This window comes from Populus euphratica, unplaced genomic scaffold, assembly GCF_000495115.2.
Source record: "Populus euphratica unplaced genomic scaffold, PopEup_1.0 scaffold1356.1, whole genome shotgun sequence".
Lineage (NCBI taxonomy): Eukaryota > Viridiplantae > Streptophyta > Magnoliopsida > Malpighiales > Salicaceae > Populus > Populus euphratica.
Genome location: NW_011501203.1, coordinates 23,457 through 39,500, shown reverse-complemented (window position 1 = coordinate 39,500; position 16,044 = coordinate 23,457). Strand labels below are relative to the sequence as shown.

Below are 16,044 nucleotides of genomic sequence, written 5' to 3'. Positions count from 1 at the left end.
TTCTGTCATGAGAAGAAGAGAAGGAAGTAAAATATTATAGAACTGATTCAAGGCTTATTTATAGCCTTCCATGCAGCCCTTTAATCCTAGAAACAAAAGGAAAAGGTAGCCACCCATGTTGTTTCCAAGGTGTAGAAGGATTCTTTTGTTTCCTTTGTTGTCCTCACCTCATGGCCCAAATAAGGTTATGTTGGACCCCTTTTGCATATGGATAAGATGTATTAGGGTCTCCTCTTGATACTCTAATGGACCTTTCAATTCTGACTTGGTTGAAACATTCAAAACCAATGCATTCAATGCCTCTTTCAATGCTTTTGTCTTCGACCAAGTCATTGGATCATTTGGAACATGTAATGGGTCCTTATTGGTGTTTTAGGGCTGGTCCACATCATCCCCTCTCTCCTTGAAAGAATTCAACCTCGAATCAAAATCTATGTCAAACAACGTAAGATCAACAACATTAAAGGTAGCACTAACACCATACTCACCTGTAAGGTCAATTTTGTATGTGTTGTCATTGATTCTCTCTAAAACCTGAAATGGACCATTACCACGAGGCTATAATTTTGATTTCCTTTGGTTAGGAAATCGTTCTTTACGCATGTGCACCCAAACCCAATCACCGGGCTGGAAAACAACCACTTTATGTTCCTTATTTGCTTTAGAAGCGTAAAGTCTATTCTTTTTCTCTATTTACAGTCGAACTCCCTCATGGAGTTGTCTCACCATCTTTGCCTTCTTTTCACCATCTAAACTTACTTTTTCTTTAAAACGCAAAGGAATTAAGTCCATAGGAGTCAATGGATTAAAACCATAAACAATTTCAAATAGAGAAAAACCAGTGGTCGAATGCACAGTTCTATTATAAGCAAACTCAACAAAAGAAAAAAATTCTTCTCAACTCTTTAAATTCTTTTGAATTATAGCACGCAAAAGTTGGGATAATGTTCTATTCACTACCTCAGTTTGTCCATCTGTTTGAGGATGACATGTTGTCGAAAATAAGAGTTTAGTTCCCAACTTTCCCCATAAGGTCTTCCAAAAGTAGTTACGGAACTTAACATCTCGATCTGACGCTATACTCTTAGGAATGCCATGCAAATGTACAATCTCTCTGAAAAACAAGTCTGCGATACGAGATGCATCATCTGCTTTATTGCATGCAATGAAATGGGTCATTTTAGAAAACCTATCAACCACAACAAAAATAGTCTCTATCTTTCTTTGACCTAGGTAAACCTAAAACAAAGTCCATAGAGGTGTCTACCCAAGGTTCAATAGGCATAGGTAATTGTATATATAGCCCATGCGGTTGTACTTTAGATTTTGTCTTTCTACAAGTAATGCACTGTTCACAAATTCATTGCACATCTCTTTTCATCTTTGGCCAATAAAAATGCTCATGTAATACATCCAAGGTTTTCGTAACCCCAAAGTGACCCATTAAACCACTCCCATGTGCTTCACGAATAAGCAATTCACACAAAGAACTAGCAGGAACACACAATCTATTCTCTTTGAACAAATAACCATCCATCAAATAAAACTTACCAAATGCCGAATGTCCACATGCATTATAAATCTCGGCAAAGTCAGAATCATTATCATACAATTCCTTCACATATTCAAAGCCTAGCAATCTAGTATTCATTGTGTGTAAAAGAGCATACTTGCGTAAAAGTGCATCAGCTACAATGTTCTCTTTGCCTTGCTTATACTTGATTATGTAAGGAAAAGTTTCAATGAATTCAACCCATTTTGCATGCCTCCTATTCAACTCACCTTGTCCTTTCAGATGTTTCAAGGACTCATGATCCGAATGGATTACGAACTCTATTGGCCACAAGTAATGTTGTCATATCTCAAGTGCTCTTACTAATGCATAGAGTTCTTTGTCGTAAATGGGATAGTTTAAGGTTGCTCCACTTAACTTCTCACTAAAATATGCAATAGGTCTCCGATCCTGCATCAAAACAGCACCTATTCTCATTCCAGATGCATCACATTCTATTTCAAATGCTTTCGTAAAGTCAGGTAAAGCCAAAACAGGTGCAAAACATAATTTATCTTTCAAAAGAACAGAAGCCAATTCTTGTTCTGCCCCTATTTAAACCCAACTGACTTTTTGACAACTTCATTCAAGGGTGCAGCTATTGTACTGAAATCTTTTACAAAACGCCTATAAAAACTAGCTAACCCATGAAAATTCCTTACCTCACTTACCGATTTGGGTGTAGGCCAATCTCGGATGGCCTTAACTTTCTCCTCATCCATCTCAATACCCTGTGCAGTTACAACATAGCCAAAAAACAAAATTTTCTCCATGCAAATGGCACACTTTTTAAGATTAGCATACAATTTCTCACTACGCAACACACTAAGTACATTACGCAAATGATCAAGATGCTCAGTTAAGATCTTGCTATAGATCAGAATTTCATCAAAATACACAACCACAAACTTACCTATGAATGTACGAAACACATGATTCATTAAACGCATAAACGTACTAGGTGCATTTATAAGTCCAAATGGCATTACTAACCATGCTTAGTCTTAAATGTTGTTTTCCACCTATCACCTTCTTTCATTCTAATTTGATGGTATCCATTTTTCAAGTCGATTTTAGAGAAAATACAGGATCCATATAACTCATCTGACATGTCATCAAGCCTAGGAATGGGGTGTCTATACTTTACCTTTATGTTGTTGATGGCTTGGCAATCAACACACATCCTCCATGTTCCATCCTTTTTAGGCACAAGTAGCATAGGTACAGCACATGGGCTTATACTCATGAATGTAGCCCTTTTCCATCAGCTCATCAACTTGCCTTTGAAGCTCCTTCGTCTCCTCGGGATTGCTTCTATAGACTAGTCGGTTAGGAATTAAAGCTCCGGGTACGAAATCAATCTGATACTCTATCCCCCTCAATGGTGGTAATCCGCTAGGAGTATTGTCGGGCAACACATCATCAAACTCCTATAACAAAGCAATAGCAACACTAGGCACAATATGATCAAGATCATTAGTATTAAAGTAAGCCTCTTTGTACACAAGTAAAATCATTGGCTTGTTAGTGAAAATGCAGATCTGACCTCACCCTCTCGAGCATAAAAATTGGGTTGTTTCTTTAGTTTTTCCACATAACTCTCATCACCCTTACTGACTTTCTTCACTCCTCTTGCCTTACCTCTCCACTCTCGGCCAGATTTGGGTGTCTTTGAGTTGTGGTTGAATGGTTTGATTTGTTTGGAGTGTTGGCTGAATATTTGTTTGTGTTTGGATGGGTGGCCGAATGAGTTATAGTGGTTTGAGTTCTAGCCGAATCTGATGGTCTTCTCTCCCCTTGTTCCTCACCTTGATTTTCTCTCCCTATCGCCTCATGCTCGCTTTTTAGCTTTATTTGATCATCATACACCTGTTTGGGTGTAAGAGGTACAAGAGTGATGGTTTTACCATCTTTTATAATGGTATACCTATTTTTAACCCCATCATGAATTGCCTTCCTATCATTTTTTTTGGTAAGTTGATGTATGTATTAAAAAAAAATGATACAAAGATTATAAGGGGCATACCCTAGATTTACAATGAGAATAGAAATGTAAAACAACAGATGGCTACAGTCTAGCCACCGAACAGAAAACTAAGACCTAACTAGATTCGTTAGGGAAACCAATACACCTAGCTAATATATCAAATGAAGAATCTATGTTATTGACCCTCCAAGCTCTTTGGATCCTTTTGTTTGCATCTGTTGGTAGAACGTTCCTCATCAAAACAAGCTTATCATGGATGATACATTTGATTTGATCGAAGACCAAATTTTGATTTCTGGAGATTCCTGCAAAGGTCCTTGCATTCCGTTCTTTTTTTTTTGGTAAATTGATGTATATATTAAAAGAAAACGATACAAAGATTATAAGGGGCATACCCCAGATTTACAATGAGAACAGAAACATAAAACAACAGATGGCTACAGGCTAGCCACCGAACAGAAAACTCAAGACCTAACTAGATTCGTTAGGGAAACCAATACAACTAGCTAAATATCAAATGAAGAATCTATGTTATTGACCCTCCAAGCTCGTTGGATCCTTTTGTTTTCATCTGTTGGTAGAACGTTCCTCGTCAAATCAAGCTTATCACGGATGATACATTCGATTTGATGAAAGACCAAATTCAGAAAAGGTCTTTACATTCCGTTCTTACCAGATATGATACACTGTAGCTGCGAAACTCAGTTTGCCAGAAAAATTGATGAAACTTTTGCCATGCCAAGTGCCAGCAGCCCATCAAATCCTTTCATCCCATCCTTTTGTCATTCTTGGAATGTTGCATCTGTCACAAACATCCCACTAGATCACTTTAGTATAGGAGCATTCAAAGAACAGGTGGTTGTAATCTTCATTATTGTGGAGACAGAGTGCATTTATTGGGACCATGTATACCAAACCAATGAAGTTTATCTTGAGTTATGAGTTACTTACCAAAAAAAAATATCTTGAGTTGTGAGTTTCTGTTGGACAGCCACCCATAGAAGAAACGAATGTCTTGGAACAGCATTCTTGAACCACACAATGTCATGCCATTCAACCATCGGATGATGAAATCTTAGTTGTTCCCAAGCTACTTTGATCAAGAATCTATGATTTGGTGAATCCAGCCAAACAATCTTATCCTTTTGCCCTATCATAGGATTAGAATTGGAAGGAACAGCTTCTATAATGGGGTGCCAGCTAATAGCTTGAGTGATAGGAATTTTCCATTTTGAGTTATGAATCAGCACATTCACCTTCCCGTTCTTTTCCATAGACGAATCTCTCACCATAAGAATCTGCGAGCAGGCTGTGAGGATGCTAATTGTCAAACCATAGAGAGGTTGTCATGCCATCTCCTATAATGTACTTCATCTTCGACCATGCTAAGGATTAACAGGATGAAAAGATTGATGTCTTCTCCCAAGTGCAGGAGTGCCAAAGTAATAAATAACCCGGCAAAACCGGGGCTGAACCACAGGAAGGTTAATTGTACAAATTATAAACAACAACAATAGTAACAATAACAACAACAATAATAATAGTAGCAATAATAATACTACTAATACTAGTAGTAGTAGTAGTAGTAGTAATACTAATAATAATAATAATAACAACAATAATAAAGAAAAAGAAGAAAAAGAAGAAGAAGAAAAGTTGATGAGAACTTTGAGATGGAAAATTAACGTAAGGATTAAATAATGATAACAAACAATGTCAAGGTTAGAGGATCCACTAATGGTATGTCAAACAAGTGTAGTATAAACTCTTATTATTCAATTGGAAACCACACACAAAGGAGGTTCCAATCAGATTATAGATTGTTAACATGATTATATTAGTCATCTTATTCAATTAATGCTAATACTTGTAAATTTCATCAAGCATTCATGACTATAACTTATGTTAACAACAAATCAAGTTCCTTTCATAGCTTAGGTGTCGGTTATACCATACAGTATGGGCTATGAAAGTGCCAAGCATTTGTTGTACCAAGTGTTATACAACATAAATCAAGATTAGTCATTTAACAAGCAAAGTATTAAAGAGTGAACAAGATAACAAATACAAAACATGTTAGTATCAAACATTAAAGTCCATATTAAGTTAAGTTTACACTATACTATTCTTACACCATTAGTGTAGCCTTTTCACCTTGACATAATAAACTTAGCTAGACATAATGAAAAAAAGAAAAATAAATAAACATAATAAGAACATAAATAAGATAAGAGTTAACTAAGTAAAGGAAAGGAAATGAAAGGCATAAACTTGATATTAATGAAAACAAAGCATAAACACTACAAAAAATACAAAGAGAGAAAGCAAGAGCATGATCTTGATCTGGACACCAAGATGCCTAAATGCATGGCAAATGCCTCCTTTTATAGGCTAAAATTGGGAACTATTGATTTGATGACTAATTGATGAGTGGGTGACCAACTCTTGACTTGGTAACAATCATTATCTTCTGTTGTGTGCCCAAAACGTCATTGATAACATCAAAATTAGAAACACTTGAAAACATGAAAGTTGTAGGAAATTGTCTGAGCTTTCTTGTGCAAACAATTTAGATCATTTCGACTTCTAGAACTCCAGATATGGCCAAAATACTGAACAGTGCTCGGGCTGGAGGACAGATTCGGCCTTCTTTGTTGTTGCTACAATTTGGACTTGAAAATAGCCTTTTTAGATTTGGGCTCCATATGAAAGTTGTAGGCCTATGTCTTCGCTTTCCATCCATATAAAGTAGATCTAAATCTGAGATATGACCCAAACATTTCTTATATGATGATCTAAGGAACTTGCCATTTCTATACACTTCTGTATTTGATGAATATATGGGTTGAGTAGAAATAAAAGAAAGGACGAGAGAATTTTATAGATGAGAAATTATGATACGATCCAAGCAAGGTCAAATTTGGGTTTTGATGTAAAATGTGCAACTATCCAGTTTTACGGCAATAGTTATAATTCTCAATCCGACCGTTGGATCGAGCTGAAATTTTACGTGAAATCTCCTAACATATTGTATTACCTTGGGTTAAAATTTCAGGTCAATCGGAGTTCAGAAAGGTATCTCAATACAAGTCACCAGAGCCTGTACGGATTTTGTTATTTACTTCCTTTTGACTTGTGGATTTCCTATTTGGCTAGGATTGTTTTTCTAAAGGGATGTGGCAGCTTATTTTGGAAATATACTAATTCTACAAGGATGTTTGTTGGGCTGCAGCATAGTTTCCAAGTGGCAAGGATTCATAATTATTGCAGAATCCTTTTCTTACAAGGATTCCTTATTCATCCGAGCTACAAAAGGAAAGAAGACTTTAGAATACATTCTACCTTCAGATCAGATTTCCTAGTCTATTTGGGACTTCTTAATGGTGACAAATCTGATTCTAGCATATTTAGGATAGTAATTTTCGGATTTTTATATTTTTTATTATTTTCTTCATAGTCTTTGGGTTATTATTACTTATTTGGGTCAATTGTAAGTGAGCTACATATAAGTCCACCTAAGGGGGGTCCATTAGGGTTTCTCTAAGTCTAGAATCACTATAAATAGAGGCATAACCAAACATGTAAGGGAAGACAATTCAGATTAATAAAACTTCTTGTTTGCCGCACTTTGTGTGTGTGTGTTGGTGAGATAATCTCCCTTCCATGGTTCTCTAATGAACTGAAAAACGACTTATCGAAGAACAACTGTCTTCGTGGCATCCTCCTTATACTTCTCGTTCGCGAATCAATATTCGCGAATCAACGTAGCCCACTTACAATTGACCCAAATAAGTAATAATAACTCAAAGACTATGAAGAAAATAATAAAAAATATAAAAATCCAAAAATTACTATCCTAAATATGCTAGAATCAGATTTGTCACCATTAAGAAGTCCCAAATAGACTAGGAAATCTGATCTGAAGGTAGAATGTATTCTAAAGTCTTCTTTCCTTTTGTAGCTCGGATGAATAAGGAATCCTTGTAAGAAAAGGATTCAGCAATCATTATGAATCCTTGCCACTTGGAAACTATGTTGCAGCCCAATAAACATCCTTGTAGAATTAGTATATTTCCCAAATAAGCTGCCACATCTCTTTAGAAAAAGAATCCTACCCAAATAGGAAGTCCACAAGTCAAAAGGAAGTAAATAACAAATTCCGTACAGCCTCTGGTGACTTGTATTGAGATACCTTCCCGAACTCCGATTAACCTGAAATTTGAACCCAAGGTAACACAATATGTTAGGAGACTCCATGTAAAATTTCAACTCGATCCAACGGTCGGATTGAGAATTATAACTATTGTTGTAAAACTGGATAGTTGCACATTTTACATCAAAATCCAAATTTGACCTTGCTTGGATCGTATCAATTCATTTGAGCACTATTTAAAGTTTTACTTGCATAGTAAATTACATGAGGTTTCTTATCTTTTCTTTATCCCAAAACAGCACCTACGGCATAATCACTAGCATCACACATTATTTCAAAAGGTAATGACCAATCGGGAGGTTGAATGATAAGAGCACAAGTAAGCAAGTTTTTAAGTTTAACAAAGGCTTCTTCACAATGTTCAATCCATTCAAAAATAGTATCCTTTGTTGGAAGGTTACTTAAAGGCTTAGATATTACACTAAAATCTTTGATGAACCTTCTATAAAAACCAGCATGTTCTAGGAATGATCTAACATCTTTAATAGATTTTGGTGTTTGCAAGTTTGCAATTCACTCAATTTTAGATTTGTCAACTTCAATTCCTTTTGATGAAACAATATGACTAAGTACAATGCCGTTTGTTACCATAAAATGACATTTTTCCCAATTCAGCACAAGATTCTTCTCTTCACACCTGGTCAAAACCTTTTCTAAATTAGTCAAACAATCATTAAATGAATCGCCAAAAACAGAAAAATCATCCATGAAAATCTCAAGAAAATGTTCAACCATGTCACTAAATATACTAAGCATGCATCTTTGAAATGTGGCTGGTGCATTACATAATCCAAAAGGCATCCTTCGATATGCAAAAGTACCACATGGACATGTGAAAGTAGTCTTCTCTTGATTTTCTAATGCAATTTCAATTTGGTTGTAACTCGAACAGCCATCTAGGAAACAATAAAATTCATGACCTGCAACTCTTTCTAGGATTTGATCCATGAAAGGTAAAGGAAAATGATCTTTTCTAGTCATTGAATTAAGTTTTCTATAGTCAATGCACATGCGCCAACCAGTAACAGTTCTAGTAGGAATTAATTCATTGTTCTCATTTGTTATCACAGTGACTCCAGACTTCTTGGGTACAACTTGGGTAGGACTTACCCATTTGCTGTCAAATATAGGATAAATGATTTCATTAACTAGAAGTTTAATGACTTCATTTTTCACTACTTCTTTCATATTAGAATTTAGCCTTCGTTGCATTTCTCTAGAGAGTTTACATTTTCCTCTAAATAAATTCTGTGTGTACAAATCAAAGGACTAATTCCTTTTATATCAGCTATGGTCCATCTTAATGCATTTTTGGGCATTTTCAGAGTTTGTAATAACTTACGTTCTTGATGTGCATTAAAGTTTGGAAGAGATTATTACCGGAAAAGTTTCATTTTCTCCCAAAAATGAGTATTTGAGATTGGAGGGCAACGGCTTCAAATCAGGTTTTGGTGGTTGAACACTTAAAGGTATGGACTTAATTTCAAATCAGGTTTTGGTGGTTGAACACTTAAAGGTATGGACTTAATTAATCGTGGTGGCAATTCCTTAATTTGTGGCCTCCAATTACTTGTCTTTGATTATTCCTGAAAATAAATTATTTGCAAATCATCATATTCATCAATCTCAATTTCACTGGAAGTGGTTGGAAATTGATCATGAATTAATTTTTCAATAAAGTCCACTTCCTGTAAATCATTATCACACTCTCATGCACGTGTAGGAATAGAATAAAAGAAAGAAGAAAATAAAAGAAGAAGAAACAAGTGACAAGAAATAAAGTTATATTCAAGAAAAGTGAAAAGTGAAAATAAAATAAATATTATAATTTATACAAAACTTACCTCCCCGGCAACGGCGCCAAAAACCAAAAGGGTGATGTCTTCTCCCAAGTGCAGGAGTGTCGAAGTAATAAATAACCCGACAAGACCGAGATCGAACCACAGGGAGGTTAATTGTACAAATTATAAACAACAACAATAGTAACAATAACAACAACAATAATAATAATAGCAATAATAATACTAATAATACTACTACTAGTAGTAGTAGTAGTAGTACTAATAATAATAACAATAATAATAATAATAATAATAATAATAATAATAAAGAAGACAAAGAAGAAGAAGAAGAAAAGTTGATGAGAACTTTAAGATGGAAAATTAATGTAAGGATTAAATAATGATAATAAACAATGTTAAGGTTAGAGGATCCACTAATGGTATGTCAAACAAGTATTGTATAAACTCTTATTATCCAATTGGAAACCACACACAAAGGAGGTTCCAATCAGATTATAGATTGTTAACATGATTACATTAGTCATCTTATTCAATTAATGCTAATACTTGTAAATTTCGTCTAGCATTTATGATTATAACTTATGTTAACAACAAATCAAGTTCCTTTCATAGCTCAGATGTCGGTTATACCATACAGTATGGGCTATGAAAGTACCAAGCATTTGTTGTACCAAGTGTTATACAACATAAATCAAGATTAGTCATTTAACAAGCAAAGTATTAAAGAATGAACAAGATAACAAATAGAAAACATGTTAGTATCAAACATTAAAGTCCATATTAAGTTTATACTATATTATTCTTACACCATTAGTGTAGCCTTTTCACCTTGACATAATAAACTTAGCTAGATATAATGAAAGAAAGAAAAATAGATAAACAAAATAAGAACATAAATAAGATAAAAGTTAACTAAGTAAATGAAAGGAAATGAAAGGCATAAACTTGATATTAATTAAAGCAAAGCATAAACATTACAAAAAAATACAAAGAGAGAAAGCAAGAGCATGATCTTGATCTGGACACCAAGATGCCTAAATGCATGGCAAATGCCTCCTTTTATAGGCTAAAATTGGGAACTATTGATTTGATGACTAATTGATGAGTGGGTGACCAACTCTTGACTTGGTAATAATCATTATCTTCTGTTGTGTGCCCTAAACATCATTGGTAATGTTAAAATTGGAACCACTTGAAAACATGAAAGTTGTAGGCAATTGTCTCATCTTTCTTGTGTAAAAACTTTAGATCATTTCGACTTCTAGAACTCTAGATATGGCCAAAATACTGAACAGTGCTTGAGCTGGAGGACAAATTCGAACTTCTTTGTTGTGGCTACAATTTGGACTTGAAAATAACCTTTTTAGATCTCGGGCTCCTATGAAAGTTGTAGGCCTATGTCTTACCTTTCCATCCATATAAAGTAAACCTAAATCTGAGATCTACAGCTCCAGATATGACCCAATTACCAAACAGTGTTCCGGTTTGGATTGCACCGACATCTCTTTTCTAAATTTGGTCATCTCTTTGTCATTTCAATTTCAGTTCTTAAAATCATCGATCAATTCCTTCATTTATGTGATAGGCCTGCATTTAAAATGAACATTTACCATAAATTAAAGGTATCTTATATTATTAGATACGTTATTATAAAACATGCTTTAGTTAAGGAGTTATTAAAATTTCAAGTGCAAAATAATGATATAAAACCTTAATAAAAATGCACGTTTAAGTACTAATCAAGGATCTCAGCTTTAGAATCTTTCCCCAATCCCAAGAGCAATTCTCTAGCGTTTTGATTGTCCAGAAATCCCTACCTCGCAATAGATTGGATCTGATCCAAGTTGACCACATTGAGCCATTTGAGTCATTGCACAGGTTCCAAATGTGTTTCAACAAAGCAATCTTGTTCCATTCTGTTATCCTTTTTATTCCTAGCCCCCCCTCTTTTTTTAGAAGACATACCTGATCCCAAGCCACTTTAGCCCCAGTAGTTCTCATATCTGAACCTGACTAAAGAAAGGATCTCATAATTTGCTCCATATTTTTTATTACATGTATAGGACAAACAAATATGGAGAAAGTGGATCACCTTGTCTCAACCCTCTCCCCCCTTAAAAGTAACCTGCAAGCTCACCATTGACATTGATAGAGAATTGACATGATGTAACACAAACCATGATCCAATCAATGACTATTCTAGGGAATCCCATTTTTATTAATGTAATGTCAATGAAATCCCACCGAATGGAGTCATAAGCCTTCATCAGAACTACTTTCATAGCACAACGGGCAGGTCCCGTAGATTTATGATAGCCTTTCATTAGTTCGTGAGACAAAAGAATGTTGTCGCTGATTCTCCGTCCAGAGATAAAAGCAGCCTGATACGAACCTACTAAGGATGGCAAAACAGCTTTGATTCTCCCAGCTAGAATCTTAGCGATGCATTTTGTACATTGTATAGCAGAAAGATATAGGACGAAAATCTATCAACCTCATAGGATTAGCAACTTTAGGAATAAGGAAAATGGATGAAGCATTCATTTCTTAAAGCATTCTACGAGTCTGAAAGAAGGAGTTAACAGCGTTGATTACATCTTCCACAACTATGTGCCATATTCTTTTGAAGAAACCTGCGTTAAATCCATCCGGACCAGGGGCTTTGTTGTTCTTCAAACTAAACATAGCATGCTTAATCTCCTCCCTTGTTACATCTTGTGCTACTACATGCTGTTGCGTCGAAGACAGTTTCAAGTTAATTGTCGATTCCATCACTTCCTCGTTTAGAACCCTAGGCATTTGTTCCACTCCTAACACACGCTGCAAGTACGCTATTTCTTCTGGTTTAACTGCCTTATGTCCTTCGACAACCTCTCCATCTTCCCTTATAAGTGAAAGAAGCTTATTTCTATGTTGTCTTCCATTTACTGATTTGTGAAAGTAGCTAGCATTCTGATCCCCCAAGCTAAGCCATTGCCATGGTCTCCCCAACAAGATGTGACTTGCTTGCATTGGTACCATGTCGCACAGAACTTCATCAATATATTTCCCAATCGAAAATGGAACCACAACTTGTTTAGTCACTTTCACTGTACTAATATCATTCAGCCATTGCAATCTATATAGTTTAGCACGCTTAACAATACACAAATTTAGTTTACTAACAAGGGTGGCACTACAAACATTAACACAACTTCCACTATCTATAATTAAACCACACACATTTCCTTATACATAACAAAGCGTATGGAAGATGTTCTCCCTTTGTTGATTAATTTCATCTTCCTATACCTGAACCTGAAGTGTTTGTCTTATAACCAAGGACTCTCCAATTGGTAATGCTAACTCATCCCCATCACTATCCTCCAATGGTGGCATGCCTTCACAATCAAATGTGTCACTTTCAGATTCCATATCACCGTTATCTCTAATCATCATGATTCTCTCGTTTGGACACTCTGAAGCATAATGTCCATGTCCTTGATACCTGAAACATTTAACATCACAAGTACGTTTAGGTTGAGTTTCAAATTTACCTTTGGCATCAGTAGCTTTTGGTAGTTCAATTCTAGAAGGAACAAACGATCTTGGCCGGACAGTACCCTCTCTCTTTAAATTCGGTTCCAAGATGATGAAGAGCCCAAATTAAACGCTAGCCGAGCATGTCCATTCCGAAGTTGTCTCTCCACCTTCGTAGCCATGTGAACCATGTCCTCTAGCTCCACATAGTGTTGTAGCTCAACCACATTGGCAATGTCCCGATTCAACCAATTAAGAAACCTAGCCATGGTGGCTTCTCTATCCTCAACAATTGACACGACTAGAAGATTGATGTCTTCTCCCAAGTGCAGGAGTGTCGAAGTAATAAATAACCCGGCAAAACCGGGTCGAACCACAGGAAGGTTAATTGTATAAATTATAAACAACAACAAATCAGTAGCAATAATAATAATAATAATAGTAATAATAGTACTAATAATAGTAGTAGTAGTAGTAGTAATAAAAATAGAGAAGAAGAAGAAGATGATAAAAACTTTAAGATGGAATATTAACGTAAGGATTAAACAATGATAATAACAAATGTCAAGGTTAGAGGATCTACTAATGGTATGTCAAACAAGTATAGTATAAACTCTTATTATTTAATTGGAAACCACACACATAGAAGGTTCCAATTAGATTATAGATTGTTAACATGATTACATTAGTCATCCTATTCGATTAATGTTAATACTTGTAAATCTCGTCAAGCTTTTATAATTATAACTTATGTTAACAACAAATCAAGTTCCTTTCATAGCTCAGGTGTCGGTTATACCATACATTAAGGGCTATGAAAGTGCCAAACATTTTTTGTACCAAGTGTTCTACAACATAAATCAAGAGTAGTCATTTAACAAGCAAAGTATTAAAGAGTGAACAAGATAACAAATACAAAACATGTTAGTATCAAACATTAAAGTTCATATTGAGTTTACATTATACTTATTCTTACACCATTAATGTAACCTTTTTACTTTGCATAATAAAATTAGCTAAACATGATGAACGAAACAAAAATAAATAAACAAAATAAGAATATAAATAAGATAAGAGTTACCTAAGTAAAGGAATGGAAATGAAAGGCATAAACTTGATATTAATGAAAGCAAAGCATAAACATTACAAAAAATACAAAGAGAGAAAGTAAGAGCATGATCTTGACCTCAAAACCAAGATGCATAAATGCATGGCAAATGCCTCCTTTTATAGGTCAAAATTAGGAACTATTGATTTGATGACTAATTGATGAGTGGGTGACCAACTCTTGACTTGGTGACAATCCTTATCTTCTCTTGTCTGCCCAAAACGTTATTGATAATGTCAAAATTGGAGCCACTTGAAAACATGAAAATTGTAGAAAATTATCTCAGCTTTCTTGTGTAAAACATGCAAGTCATTTGGACTTCTAGAACTCTAGATATGGGCCAAACGTTAAACAGTGCTTGGGTTGGAAGACAGATTTGGGCTTCTTTGTTGTTGCTACAATTTAGATTTGAAAATGACCCTTTTAAGTCTTGGGCACCATATAAAAGTTGTAGGCCTATTTCTTACCTTTCCATCCATATAAAGTAGACCTAAATCTGAGATCTACAGCTCCATATATGACCCAATTACCAAATAGTGTTCTAGTTTGAATTGCACCGACATCTCTTTTCTAAGTTTGGCCATCTCTGTCCTTTTCAATTTCAGTTCTTAAATTCATCAATCAATCCTTTCATTTATGTGATAGGCCTGCATTTAAAATGAACATTTACCATAAATTAAAGGTATCTTATATTATTAGATATATTATTATAAAGCATGCTTTAGTTCAGGAGTTATTGATAATTCAAGTGCAAATTGATGACATAAAACCTTGATAAATAATGCGCATTTAAGTACTACATTGGCCCGAATCATTGCTACGTCCATCTCTTTGTGATATTCATCTACTGTCTTATAACCTTGATTCAAACCTTGGAGCTTCAGATATAAGTCTTTATAATAGTGGTTTGGCACAAATTGTCTCCTTATTAAGACTTTCATCTCCCCCCAAGCTTGAACGGGTCGTTCCCCATTCCTCCTCCTACTGATTACAATTTGATCACACCAAATCAATGCATACTCTGTAAACTCAATTATCACCAATTTCACCTTCTTTTGCTCATAATAGCTATGGCAATAAAAAATCCAATCTATTTTTTTCTCCCACTCCAAACAAGTCTCGGGATCGTTTTCACTTTGAAAGTTAGGAACTTTCAGTTTAATGGTGTCCAAGTCCCCATCTTTGTCTTTATAAGTGCCCATGCCACAGAAATTCACATTCCTCCTAGCCCTATTTGGTCCAGACCTGATTCCTTAGCCAGCAGATGCAAAATCATAGTCATTCTCACCCGCATCTGTATTTTCATCAACAAACTCTTTAAAATCAGATCTAAGATTCCGTACAGCCATATGGACCGTATTTCCTCGGTGTTCAGCTCCACTATTATGTTGCTTTATTAAATTCACCTCATCTTTCAAATCCTTGTACGTTTTAGACAACAGTTCAAGTTGCTGGCCTATGGCTTGTAATTGGAAAGCTACGTCAGCGTTTTGTGTCACTGATTTGTTATTTTCAGACATTCTTTGAATCTATAAAATTTGATTAGTAGCCTCACACCTTTCGTGTATCACTAAAAAACAAAAGTCAAGGCTTTTCACTCTAATAAGCTCACTACGCCTTTTACCTCACAATTTGCTTTCTTTTGGTTCTTTAGGAACTGAAATCAACAAATCAAAGTTAATAGCCTTCCCAGCGCACTTTAATTATAAGTTTCAGACTCAAGAATCAATAAATATACTGAAAACAAAGCAAAACAAAACTACAATTATGATATTGCTAATAGCAATGCAAATTCATACTAATTGTGAACGAAACAAAGACACGAAATAAAGCAGAAGTAAATATTAGTGAAAACCATTACTT

The 16,044-nt window shown here is 35.1% G+C and overlaps 1 pseudogene; it reads right to left on the bottom strand.

The window, feature by feature from the left end:
- Positions 1 to 372: 372 nt before the first annotated feature.
- LOC105117438 (uncharacterized) lies at positions 373 to 15,701 on the bottom strand (annotated as a pseudogene).
- Between the last annotated feature and the right edge of the window lie 343 nt (positions 15,702 to 16,044).